This window comes from Taudactylus pleione, unplaced genomic scaffold (assembly GCF_031769625.1).
Source record: "Taudactylus pleione unplaced genomic scaffold, aTauple2 ptg000021l, whole genome shotgun sequence".
In the NCBI taxonomy this organism is placed as follows: domain Eukaryota; kingdom Metazoa; phylum Chordata; class Amphibia; order Anura; family Myobatrachidae; genus Taudactylus; species Taudactylus pleione.
Window position 1 is genome coordinate 4569346 of NW_028284423.1, and position 12858 is coordinate 4582203.

Consider the following 12858-nt stretch of genomic DNA (forward strand, 5'->3'; position numbering starts at 1 on the left):
GTAACAGTTAAAAAACTGTTAGTTATCTGCATAAACTTGACTGAAAATCTTCTATTTCTTTTCATCCCTGCAGGTATGTAATCCATTCTCAACCTGCATATTCTTACTACTGCTTGCAATCACTTAGATCAGCTGTCTTTTTAAAAAAACTCATGTAATCCATTCCCATCTAGCATGCTACATATTGTTACTTACATTTCTGCCTCATGGAATTTATCTCTGCTAGCAAATATTTAGATGTAATGACTTGATTGTAATTGGTATTACCTGGGTGGGGGATTTTGTAAAGTGGAGCCTAGTTTATGGTAGGATACTGCTTGTGTTTATTCAAACCCAGTGCTAAATTTCTCCTTTGATTAGTGTAGCATTTGTGCGCCGCTGTAACATGTCTCATTCAGACTTACTTTAAATTTAGAATCAGTGTTAAGGCAGCCGTGGATGACGATAGAAGCCATGTATTATAAGCACTAAGTGTATTAAAACTAGGGGTGAGCGGGTTTGAATTTCTGAAATCCAAGCCCCCCCCCCCGATCCGAGCAGGGAATCGAGTCAGGCTCAGGTTTTCCTGCCTGGCTCGGATCTGAAATCGAGGCAAAACATCATCATCCCCCTGTCGGATTCTCGCGGGTTTTGAATTCTATAAAAGGTCCCGTGATCGCCGCCATTTTTCATTCCAGCTGTGAGTTAGGAGGGAGCTGAAAGCTCAGTGTGTTAGACAGACTATTATAAAAAGAAAAAATAATAAAGTACGGCTGGCTACTGTGAAGAGGGAGGGAGGGAACTGTTGCTGACGCTGACCATAGGGTCTGGCTGGCTGGCTACTGTTTTCCATATACAATATATAAGGGCTGGCTGACTAATGTTGTCCTTGTCCATATTGGGGCTGGCTGTTGTACTTTCCATAGGACTGGCTGGCTGTAGTGCTGTGCTGTCCAGGGGCTGCCCTATCTGCTGTAGGGGTACGCTGATACAAATATTTTTTACAAGGGCTGCCCTGTCTGCTGTAGGGGTATGCTCATACAAATAAGTCTTACAAGTGCTGTTTTGTGTGGTGCTGAGCTACGCTGCCCAAAAATACAAATAAATTTTACAGGTGCTGTCCTGTGTGTGCCGGGCTACGCTACGCAAAAATACAAATAATTTTTACAGGTGCTGTCCTGTGTAGTGCAGGGCTACGCTGCCCAAAAATATAAAATACATATAATTTTTACAGGTGCTGTCCTGTGTGTTGTGGTGTAGGCCGCTGCCCTTCTTACATTTTTACAGGTGCTGCCCTGTGTGGTGCAGGGCTATGCTGCCCTTCAAAAAAAAAAATCTTTTACAGGGGTTATTCACTTCATAAAAATAATGGAGGATAAAATAGTTGAAGTTCAAGAACCACTTCCTTCTAGTGCTGAAGCTGCTGCCACTAGTCAATGAAATACCATAAACGTCATCTGCCAAGGCAGATGCCCAATGTCATAGTAGAGAGCATGTAAAATCCAAAAAGCCAAAGATCAGTAAAATTACCTTAAAAAATTAATTTATATCGTCTGAGGAGAAATGTAAACTTGCCAATATGCCATTTACGACACAGAGTGGCAAGGAACGGCTAAGGTCTTTACCTATGTTCATGACTAGTAGTTCAGCTCCACATGATGGTGGAAGCCCTCCTCCACCCGCTAGAAAATGAAATTAGTTAAGCTGACAAAAGCACAGCAAAGAACTGTGCGCTCTAAGAAAATATCACAAATCCTCAAGGAGAGTCCAAGTGTGGTGGCGGTTGTGATGCCTGACCTTCCCAACACTGGACAGAAGAGGTGGCTCCTTCCACCATTTGCACGCCCTCTGAAAGTGCTGGAAGGACCACCCACAGTCCAGTTGCTGATATTCAAATTGAAGATGTCACTGTTGAAGTATAACAGGATGAGGATATTGGTGTAGCTGGCGCAGAGGAGGAAGTTGATGAGGAGAATTCTGATGGTTTGTTTAAATCAGGCATCAGGGGAGACAGTTGTTGTCCGTGGGATAAAAAACACCCATCACAGTCATGCCTGGGCAGAAGACCAAACATTCCACCTCTTTGGACTGGAAATATTTCAGTCCAAATCCGGACAAGGACATTAACCACCTAGGAACATCCTCTCTTATACATTCAGTTCAGAAACTGTGGCTAAGACCATAAGAAGTCCCTTTGTCCTGTTGTTTCCAAGCACCTGAAAACCACACCATCAACTCCCTCCTCATCAATTTCCTCCTCAGTCAGGAGCTGAAGTAGTCCTGCAGGCCATGTCACTGGTATGACTGACTCCTCTCCTATCAAGGATTTCTCCAGAGGATCCTGCATTACTACGCCTACTGCTTCCGCTGCTGCTGTTGCTGCTGGGAGTCGTTCATCATCCCAGAGAGGAAGTTGGAACACCACTACTTATTTTACTAAGCAATTGACCCTCCAACAGTCCTTAGTGAGGAGGATGAAGTATGACAGCAGTCATCCTGTTGCAAAGCGGAAAACTGAGGCCTTGACAGCTATGTTGGTGTTAGACATGCGGCCAGTATCCACCATTAGTGCAGTGGGATTTAGACAATTGATGGAGGTTGTGTGCCCCGATACCAAATCCCATCTAGATTCCACTTCACTAGGCAGGCGATACCGAGAATGTACAGAGATGTCAGAAAAAGTGTCCTCAGTGTCCTAAAAAATGCAGTTGTACCCAATGTCCACTTAACCACGGACATGTGGACAAGTGGAACAGGGCAGATTTAGGACTATATGACTGTGACAGCCCACTGGGTAGATGTATCACCTTACACAGCAACATCAGCAACATCACCAGTAGCAGCATCTCAGAAACACCAGCTCGTTCCAAGGCAGGCTATGCTGTGTTTCACCAGTTTCAGTAAGAGGAACACTGCCAACAACCTCTTAGAGAAACTGAGGGAAATCATCGCCCAATGGCTTAACCCACTTAGACTCTCCTGGGGATTTGCAATATCTGACAACACCACCAATATTGTGTGGGCATTACATCTAGGCAATTTCAGCATGTCCCATGTTTTGCTCACACAATAAATTTGGTGGTGCATAATTTTCTGAAAAACGACAAGGGGTGCAGGAGACACTTTGGGTGGGCCGAAAATTTTTTGGCCACTTTCACCATTCAGAGACTCGTGCTGAAGACTGGAGTGTCAGCAAATATTCTTGAACCTGCCCTGCAATCACCTAAAGCAAGAGGTTGTGATGCAGTGGAACTCAACCCTCTATATGCTTCAGAGGATAGAGGAGCAGCAAAAGGCCATTGAAACCTATACATCCACCTATGACATAGGCAAAAGAGGGGGTATGTACCTGACTCAAGTGCAGTGGAGAATGATTTCTGTGTTGTGCAAGGCTCTTCAGCCATTTGAACTTGCCACACGTGAGTCAGGTCATTCCCCTCATCAGGTTTTTGCAGAAGCAGCTGGAGAAAGTGAAGGAGGAGCTAAGATGGAGCGATTCTGCTCAGTTTGTGGGACTTGTGGATGAAGCCCTTCATTCGCTTTACCAGGATTCGAGGGTGGTCAATCTGTTGAAATCAAACCACTACATTTTGGCCACCGTATTCAATCCTAGGTTTAAAGCCTATGTGGTGTCTCTTTCTGGTGGACACAAGCCTGCAGAGATGCAAAGACCTGGTGGTGAAAACACTGTCAGCTGAAGTGGAATGTGACACATCAACAGCTCCTTCTTCATTTTCTCTCACAACTGGGGCTGCCAGGAAACAACTTAGATGTCTTAAACAACCCACTGGCGGTGATGCAGGGCAGGGAGGACCAAGTTTGGACATCTGGTCGGGACTGAAGGACCTGACAACAATTTCTGACATGTCTACTGTCACTACATATGATACTGTCACCATTGACAGAATGGTGGAGGATTATATCGGTGACAGCATCCAAGTAGGCATGTCAGACAGTCCGTACCTGTTCTGGCAGGAAAAAGAGGCAATTTGGAGGCCCCTGTACAAATTAGCTCTATTTGACCTAATTTGCCCCCCCCCCCCTCCAGTGTGTACTCCGAAAGAGTGTTTAGTGCAGCCGGGAACCTTGTCAACGAAAGGCGTAGGAGGTTGCTTCCTCAAAACGAGGAGAAGATGATGTTCATCAAAATTAATTATCAATTCTTCTGGGAAGACCAGCCTCCAGAAAGTACAGAGGGACCTGTGGTTGTGGATTCCAGCGGGGATGAATTAATACTCTGTAAGGATGAGGTAGTACACAACACTGATGAGGGTGAGGAATCAGTGGATGAAGAGGAGGATGACATCTTGCCTCTGTAGAGCCAGTTTGTGCAGGGACAGATTAATTGCCAGCTTGTTTTGTGGGGGCCCAAACGAACCAATCATTTCAGCCTCAGTCATGTGGCAGACCCTGTCGCTGAAATGATTGGTTTGTTAAAGTGTGCATGTCCTGTTTAAACAACATGATGGTGGGTGGGAGGGCCCAAGGACAATTCCATCTTGCACCTCTTTTTGTTCTTTGCATTATGTACTCTTTGGGGCCTAGTTTTTCAAACTGCCATCCTGTCTGCCACTGCAGTGCCACTCCTAGATGGACCAAGTGTTTGTGCCACCCACTTGTGTCGCTTAGCATAGTCATCCAGCTACCTCGGTGCAACCTTTTGGCCTAAAAACAGTATTGTGAGGTGTTCAGAATAGACTGGAAATGAGTGGAAATAAATGTTATTGAGGTTAATAATAGCATAGGAACAAAAAAAAACTGTGAATTTAGCTGTTTTTATGCTTTTTTAAAAAAAAATACAAATCCAAATCACAAAAAATGGAAGGGTGGTTTTGGCAAAAAAAATCCAGATCCAAAACACGAAGAAAGATCCAGATCCAAAACCAAAACACAAACACAAAAAGTGGCCAATGCACACCCTTAATTAGAACACGAAGTGTAATTTATGTAACAGTTAAAAAACAGTTGAACAAATGTTGAACAACATCTAAGACAAGGTAATTACAATATCAGTACTTAACAGTAGTTTGTGTTTTCTATATTTTTGAATGTTTTGATAAAAAAAACAGTGTATCAAAAACTTCTCTTAATATAGTTTCACTCCATGGAATCAGCTCTAATACTACTACAACCTTTACTCTCCCTACAGCTCATCCTTCTGTACAAATTGCTGCCTCATTAATCTACTCTCCTCTTACAAACACATGAGCTTTTAACTTATCTAAATACACTGACAATAACATCCACAACCTGTGGCCATAAAAATCTTTCAGACAAAACCCACAACTATATTTTTATCTCTCTCCTGCTGCTTCTGTTTGCTGGAGACATATCACCAAATCCAGGCCCAACCCATATTCCACACCCAGAACAAGCTATAAATCCAGTTAATATCCTAAACATTGCGTACCTCCCTTCACCATCCAAGTCACTAAAATGTGCCTTAGGGAATGCACGCTTTGTCTGCAACAAACTAACATCCATTCATGATCTCTTTATTTCAACTAACCTCAACCTTCTGGCAATAACAAAAACATGGCTTACACAATCAGACACTGTCTTCCCTGCTGCACTTTGACATGGTAACCTACACTTCTCACACACCTCCAGGCCTGGTAATTGTAAAGGAGGTGGGGTAGGAATATTACTCTCCCAATCTTTCACATACACAGTTCTCCCACAGGTACCCTCACTCACATTTACATAATTTGAAGTACATTCTATCAGGACTGCCTCAGCCTTTCTCTCTATGAGTTGCTGCTATCTATCACCCACCTGGGCCACCCCAACAATTTCTGGAACATTTTTCAGCCTGACTCCCTCACTTCCTAACCTCAGACATCTCCACCATCATTATGGGTGATTTCAATATCCCCATTGACAGTCCACAATCTCCTCATGCCTCCACACTACTCTCTCTAACCTCCTCTCTTGGCCCTCCCAATGGACTGACTTCTCTACTCATCAGGAGGGCCACTGCCTTGATCTTGTATTTACCAAACTTTGCTCAGTTTCTGATTTCACTAATGCTCCTTTCCCTTTCTCAGATCACAACCTTATCACCTGCACACTCTCCTCCATTACATCAACCTCAATGTTATTTAAATCAACCAAACCTCCTAAAACCTGTAGAAATATTAATGCTATTAACTTTCAACAACTATCCACCTCTCTACAACAATGACTCTCACCAATTTCTGCATTCACTTCTCCTGAGACAGCTGCTTCACACCTAAACCAGATTCTACAAAAAGCCCTTGATGAAGTGACTCCAGCTACCCATCACACACCACGTAGTCTTAGACATCAACCGTGGCATTCTACCTTAACAAGGCATCTACAAAAACTCTCACATAAAGTAGAACATCAGTGGTGAAAGTCTTGTACTCCAAGTGACTTCCTAACATATAAGACTATCTACAACTTTTATCGTACTGCTCTGGACGCTGCCAAACAAACATATTTCCAATCTCTTATCTCTGCTCAAGTCTCTAACCCCAAGCGACTTTTTAATACATTTAAACTGCTTCTTACCCATCACTCACCCAACCCACCTGCTACTATCTGTACACATGATCTTGTTTCCTATTTTAAGGACAAGATTGATAAGATCCGAAATTAAATGGTATGCCCTTCCTCAGCTAGTGACCTGCTCAATTCCCTGCCTGAACCCTCTGGCACATTCTCTTCTTTTGACCTCACAAACGAAGATGAAGTATATACACTCTACTCATCCTCCTACTCTATTACCTCTCCTCTAGATCCTATACCCTCACAAATCAGTAAAGCTCTGTCTCCTGTGCTCATCCCAACCCTAACTAAAATCTGCACTCTGTCTCTTTCTACTGGCATCTTTCTATCAATGTTTAAGCATGCAGTGATTACTCCCATTCTGAAAAACAATATTCTGACCCTAACACTTTCTCAAATTACCGTCCTATCTCCCAGCTCCCATGCCCCTCCAAGCTACTTGAGAGACTTGTCTACACCCGCCTCACAGACTTTCTAAACTCAAACAGCTTATTGGACCCACTTCAGTGTGGCTACAGAGACAGCACTGACTAAGGTAGTAAATTATTTGGTCACTGCCAAGGCTAAAGGCCATTACTCACTCCTAATTCTTCTAGATCTCTCTGCTGTTTTTCACACTGTACACCATTCTCTTCTCATACAAACACTACAATCCCTAGATCTTAAGGACACATCTCTTTCTTGGTTCTCTTCCTACCTATCAGCTCGCTCTTTTACTGTTCATTTTTCTGACTCTGCCTTCTCTTCACTAACTCTATCAGGTGGAGTACCGCAAGGATCTCTCTTAGGTCCTCTGCTTTTCTCAATCTATTCCACCTCTCTTGGCAAACTAATCCGCTCTTTTGGATTTCAGTACCATCTGTATGCAGATGATACTCAAATCTACCTATCCTCCCCAGATTTATCACCATCTGTATTGGTCCGTGTCACTGAATGTCTTTCTACCATTTCATCTTGGATGTTATCTCGCCACCTGAAACTTAATATTTCTAAAACAGAATTAACTATATTTCCACCGGCCAATAACAGTTACCAACTTGATCTCTCGATCACGGTTAACTCGACAATCCACCCTGCTCCACATGCTCGCTGCCTGGGTGTCATCCTTGTCTCTGAACTGTCCTTAGTTCCCCACATTCAATCTGTCTCAAAATCATGTTACAAACATCTAAAAAACATATCCAAAATTCGACCATATCTCACACAAGACACTGCAAAAACTCTAATCCATGCACTCATTTCCCAGATTGACTATTACAATAGTCTCCTTACTGGTCTTCCCAAAAACAGGCTATCACCATTATTACAATCCATTCTGAATGTAGCTGCGAGGCTTATCCTCCTTGCCAAATGTTTATCGTCTGTTGCCCCGCTCTGCCAGTCCCTCCATTGGTTGCCGGTCTTCTACTGTATTCAATACAAAATACTTTTACTTACAAATAAGGCCATTAACCAAACCATACCAATATACATCTCTTCACTAATCTCAAAATATCTCCCAACCCGACCTCTCCACTCAGCACAAGATCTGTGTCTCTCATCCCCACACATTACTTGCTCCCATTCACGTTTACAGGACTTTCTTCAGGCAGCACCCACCCTATGGAATGCCTTACCATGCGCAATAAGACTTACATCTAGGGGTAAATTTACTAAAGTGAGAGTTTTTAGAAGTGAGTTTTAAAGTGATGTTGCCCATGGCAACCAATCAGATTCTACTTAACATTTAACTAGCACCTTCTAGAATATAATAGCTAGAATCTGATTGGTTGCTATGGGCAACATCACTTTTAAAACTCACTTCTAAAAACTCTCACTTTAGTAAATTTACCCCCTAGTCTCCAATCCTTCAAACATTCCCTGAAAACTCACCTCTTCAGGCAAGCTTATCAGATTCCAGAACCGCCCACATAACCTTCATAGCTTCCATGTCAAATTACATCCCCTTTCACAGTGAACACATAACCTCACACTTTCTTTCACATCATCCTGACATTTGGCTGACATTCCTGTGTGACTGGATCATGCAGCCCACAAAGAAGCTCTGCAGTCTGGCTGGACCAAATTGCAATATATAGCACCTATCCTTGTGTATCAATTCCTATTTCCCTATAGATTGAAAGCTTGTGAGCAGGGCCTTCCTACCTATATATCTGTCTGTTATTACCCAGTTTTGTTCTATTAATGTTCCAATTGTAAAGCGCAACGGAATATGCTGCGCTATATAAGAAACTGTTAATAAATAAATAAATATTTTAAATCTGAAACATGTACACGGAAATGGATACAAATAGAGGGGCTGATGTAGAGTTGGCAGCAGTTGTGCCCCACATCTTAGTGTAAAATGTGCTCCCCAGCCATTTATTCCACTTCAAAATACACATTAGCTCTTACGAGTATATTTTAATCGATTTTGTTAGATTGAAAATTTATCAAAATTGATCAACATCAATGTTGTGCTTCTGGGTCTGCAGTAAATCAAACATTTACTTACAGACAATTTTTACTTTGTTTTTTTAAGTGTTAGTAAATGTGTGATTTTGTTCGATTTCAAAATCAACTAAAATCGACCTTTAGTAAATATAACCCTAAGGTTTCAATAATACAAAGATCTCTCCATCTCATGTTTGAGAAAAAAAATTGTCGCTAAAAATTGCACACAGAAGTGTTAAATATACACCTGTTCCTATCAGCGGCAGCAGTTCACATACTATTACAAGTGGTTCACTAGTGCTGGTGGTGGTATACATTTGCACCTGAAAATTGCTCCTGTGTGTCAGTCTGCCAACACACCCTTATTGTACCTGCACTACATTAGAACACCCCCTCCCTCTCTAGGCGCTGAAGTAACAGAATCACACAATAGCAAAATGTCACGCTAACATTTTTGGGATCCTCAGCCGGAGGGTTTAGATCCGGGGCCCTGGGGAATGGAGATAGCAGGAGACATGGGGCCTGTATATATGTCTTCCTCATCCAGTGGCACTGGATGTTGATGAGACCTGACCAAAGGCTCGGGGTCTAACTTACCGGGAGGTGTTTGCCAGTGACTCCTCCAATTGGGATTTAGGATTAGCTGCACCCAGCAAGCAGGTCGCGGCCCTTTGGTCAGGTATCCTGTACTAGTGGGAAAGAAATAAGGACACAGGAAGACACAGGAGAGGTGCTGGAAGAGTATAAAAGCTCTGACACTCAGGGAGAGTCACAGTCGCAGGTAGCGCACAAGGACACTGGGGATTCAGATGCAAATAAAGGTTATAAGTGCACTGGGGATCCAGACACAAATAGATGTAAAAAGTGCACTGGGGATCCAGACGCAGGTAGATTTTGTAAGTGCACTGGGGATCCAGATGCAGATAGAGGCCCTGATTCAGAGCCGTACGCTCTGACAGAGCGCTCGCTCTGAATCAGGGCCGGGCTATTTTTTTTTTAGAACGGCCTCCTGGCACCTCGCATAGCTGTGGGTGACCACCCACAGCTATAGCGAGTGGCCAGGAAGATGGTTGCCATGGTCAAGACCATCATGACCATCGGGCTTGCGACGAGACCCTTGTTGTAGGGTCTCGTTGCCGCAAGCCACAGAGAGATTTTGGCTCTAACAGAGCCGAAATCTCTCCCACTGACATCACTCGTGATGTCAGTGTTGCCGCCCCCAAACAGAGGCGTTCACATGGGAACGCCTCCGTTTGGGCAGCCACCCCCCCGGCCCACCCACCAAAGGGGGCGTGCTGTCACTCAACATCAACAGCACGCCCCCTTTGGTACGAGACCCAGAGCGACGGAGTGCCCGTCGCTATCCGGGTCTCGCGCATGCACACGATGGAGCCGGCTCTGATGTGCGCATACGCACTGGCCCACCATCAACCCGGTTGCAAGCGCACAGTGCTTGCGACTGGGTCTGAATCAGGCCCAGAGTTCACAAGTGTATTGGGGATCCAGACACAAATAGATGTAATAAGTGCACTGGGGATCAAGACACGAGTAGATGTTATGGTGCACTGAGGATCCAGACACAGATAGAGTTCTAGTCAAAAGCCCTGGTCTCCGGTACAGAGTGGTGTATAGAATAGCCACAAGCAGCAAGTGACTGGAACAGTGGCGTATCTATAGTGGGTGCAGTGTGTGCAGGGCACACGGGCCCCCCGGGTTCAGGGGGGCCCCGCACTGCACACACCGCACCCATATTATTTTAAACTTATCTGTCTGTGGTCTGCGCTGCTCAGAACACCGGAAAATGGCCACCGCAACCTGACATGTGGACAGTATTCTAGCCATGTGCACTGCACTAGACAATTATGCTACGCAACCTGACACAATTCTCACTCTCAGTCAACGTCGCCAGAGTGTATAGCGTCCTACAGTATGCAGACATCTTGCATTTTAGACACATAGGGGTATATTTACTAAAGATCAATTTTGGATTCTACTCGACTTGCCATTCGATTTTGGTTCGATTTCCATTCGATTTTAATATTGGAGATTTATTAAAGCCAAAATCGAATGTCAAATTTCACTCAAAATCGAATATAGGCAAACATCAATGTTTTCCCATAGTCAAATATAGGATACCTTTATTTACTAACATTTTATTTCCAAACTACACATAAATCGAACTTCAAATCTCCAAATGAATAGAATAATGAGAGACAGTCGATGTGAGCTTCTAAACACCATACTTTTGGCTGGAAATTGATTGTGATGCCTTTAAAAGTTCCCAAAAGCATGTGGGGCAGTCTGGCTGTAGGAAGATAAGGTGTTCAAGGCTATGGTATGCTGTGCACCTACCTGCGGTATCAGGGGCATAACTAGCTCTTTGGGGGCCCCATAGCAAAGATGCACACAGTCTCCCTCCATGGTGGGGTTCAGCCGACATAGCCAGGCAAACAAAAAAAAAATGTTTTTGTTTTTTAAATATATGTATATACTGTACACATGTATACAGTATATATATCCATATAAATGTGTGTATATATATATATATATATATATATATATAAACAAAACTCCGGCACTCCTTCACTCCGTGTAAACTGGACAAGCAGTCCAAACGTTGCTCCGGTGCCCTCCTTTTAGGAGGACAGCACCCCCAATACACACTGTACAAGAAATCACAGGCGGCACCTGCGGAGCTGCCGTGACCGGAAGTGCGGCTGCTGGACGGAGCCCAGGTGTGCATGGCGCCTGTTTAGGGGTGAGTAGATATGATATAAATACATTGTTTGTTTGTATTTTGTTATTCTGCTGTCCAGAGGAAGGGGTGAAAGACCCCGAAACGTCGACTGATTAAAATTCCCTCGGTTGAGGGTATCACGTGTTTCACCAGTCTCCGAGTGCCGCCTGTGATTTCTTGTACAGTATATATATATATATATATATATATATACATACATTTATTTAGGATGAGCATATTATATTGAAGAAAAAATAAAAAATCACTTTAACTTCTCTAGAGTGTGCACAAGTGTTTCCAAATTTTTACCTTGTTAATTAGTGTGTTAATACATTTGGCCCAATAGGAAATAATGAGGAAGTTGAGTTTAATTTTGCATTCGATTTTAATGGGGATTTGAGGTTCAAATTTGGAAGGGATTTAATAAACTAACCACAAAATCCCTTCTTAAAATCGTCCAAAATCGAATTCGATTTGAAGAATCGAATACAAAATCAAATATTAGTAAATGAGGGATTTGTTCAGGGATTTTGCAGTTCGATTTAAATTTGATTTCAGTCGATTTTATAGATTCATAAAATCGAATACCAAATGAACTTTAGTAAACTTACCCCATGGAGATCTGACAATAGTTCCCTAGAAAATAAAGCACATTGAATCTTGTACTGCTGTGCCTAGGTAGATGTATCAAAGTTAAAAAAATATTTTTTCATTCAAATTGGATGTGCTTAATTTTAAAAAGGACCAAAGCTGTAAGTGGGAAAATGCAAGTAGCTAATCAAGATCTATTTAGTTACGTTTGGAATCACATCTACCTAGAAGAAATGTTAATTAAAGTTCCCTCAGTGTCTATATAGTGTTGAACTAGTGCAGCACATTAGCGCTACATGTGGCCAAGCTGTAGGTGTTCTATTTCAGAGGGATAGATTTAGAAATGATCTGTCTTTATAAATGAAAACAATAATTTCTTTAAAAATATACATATCATAAACATCTCTCTACTAATGGTTAAAAGCTAAAAAGTCTCTCATTCAAGTCAATATTTCAAATTCAATGAATTGGTTGCATTACAGTATAATAAATATTGGTTCAGATCAGAAAATGTCTCCACTCATGCCCATATTAAAAATGCACACATGCCGCCTTTGTGACACTGGCCCTCATTCAGAGCCACTCGC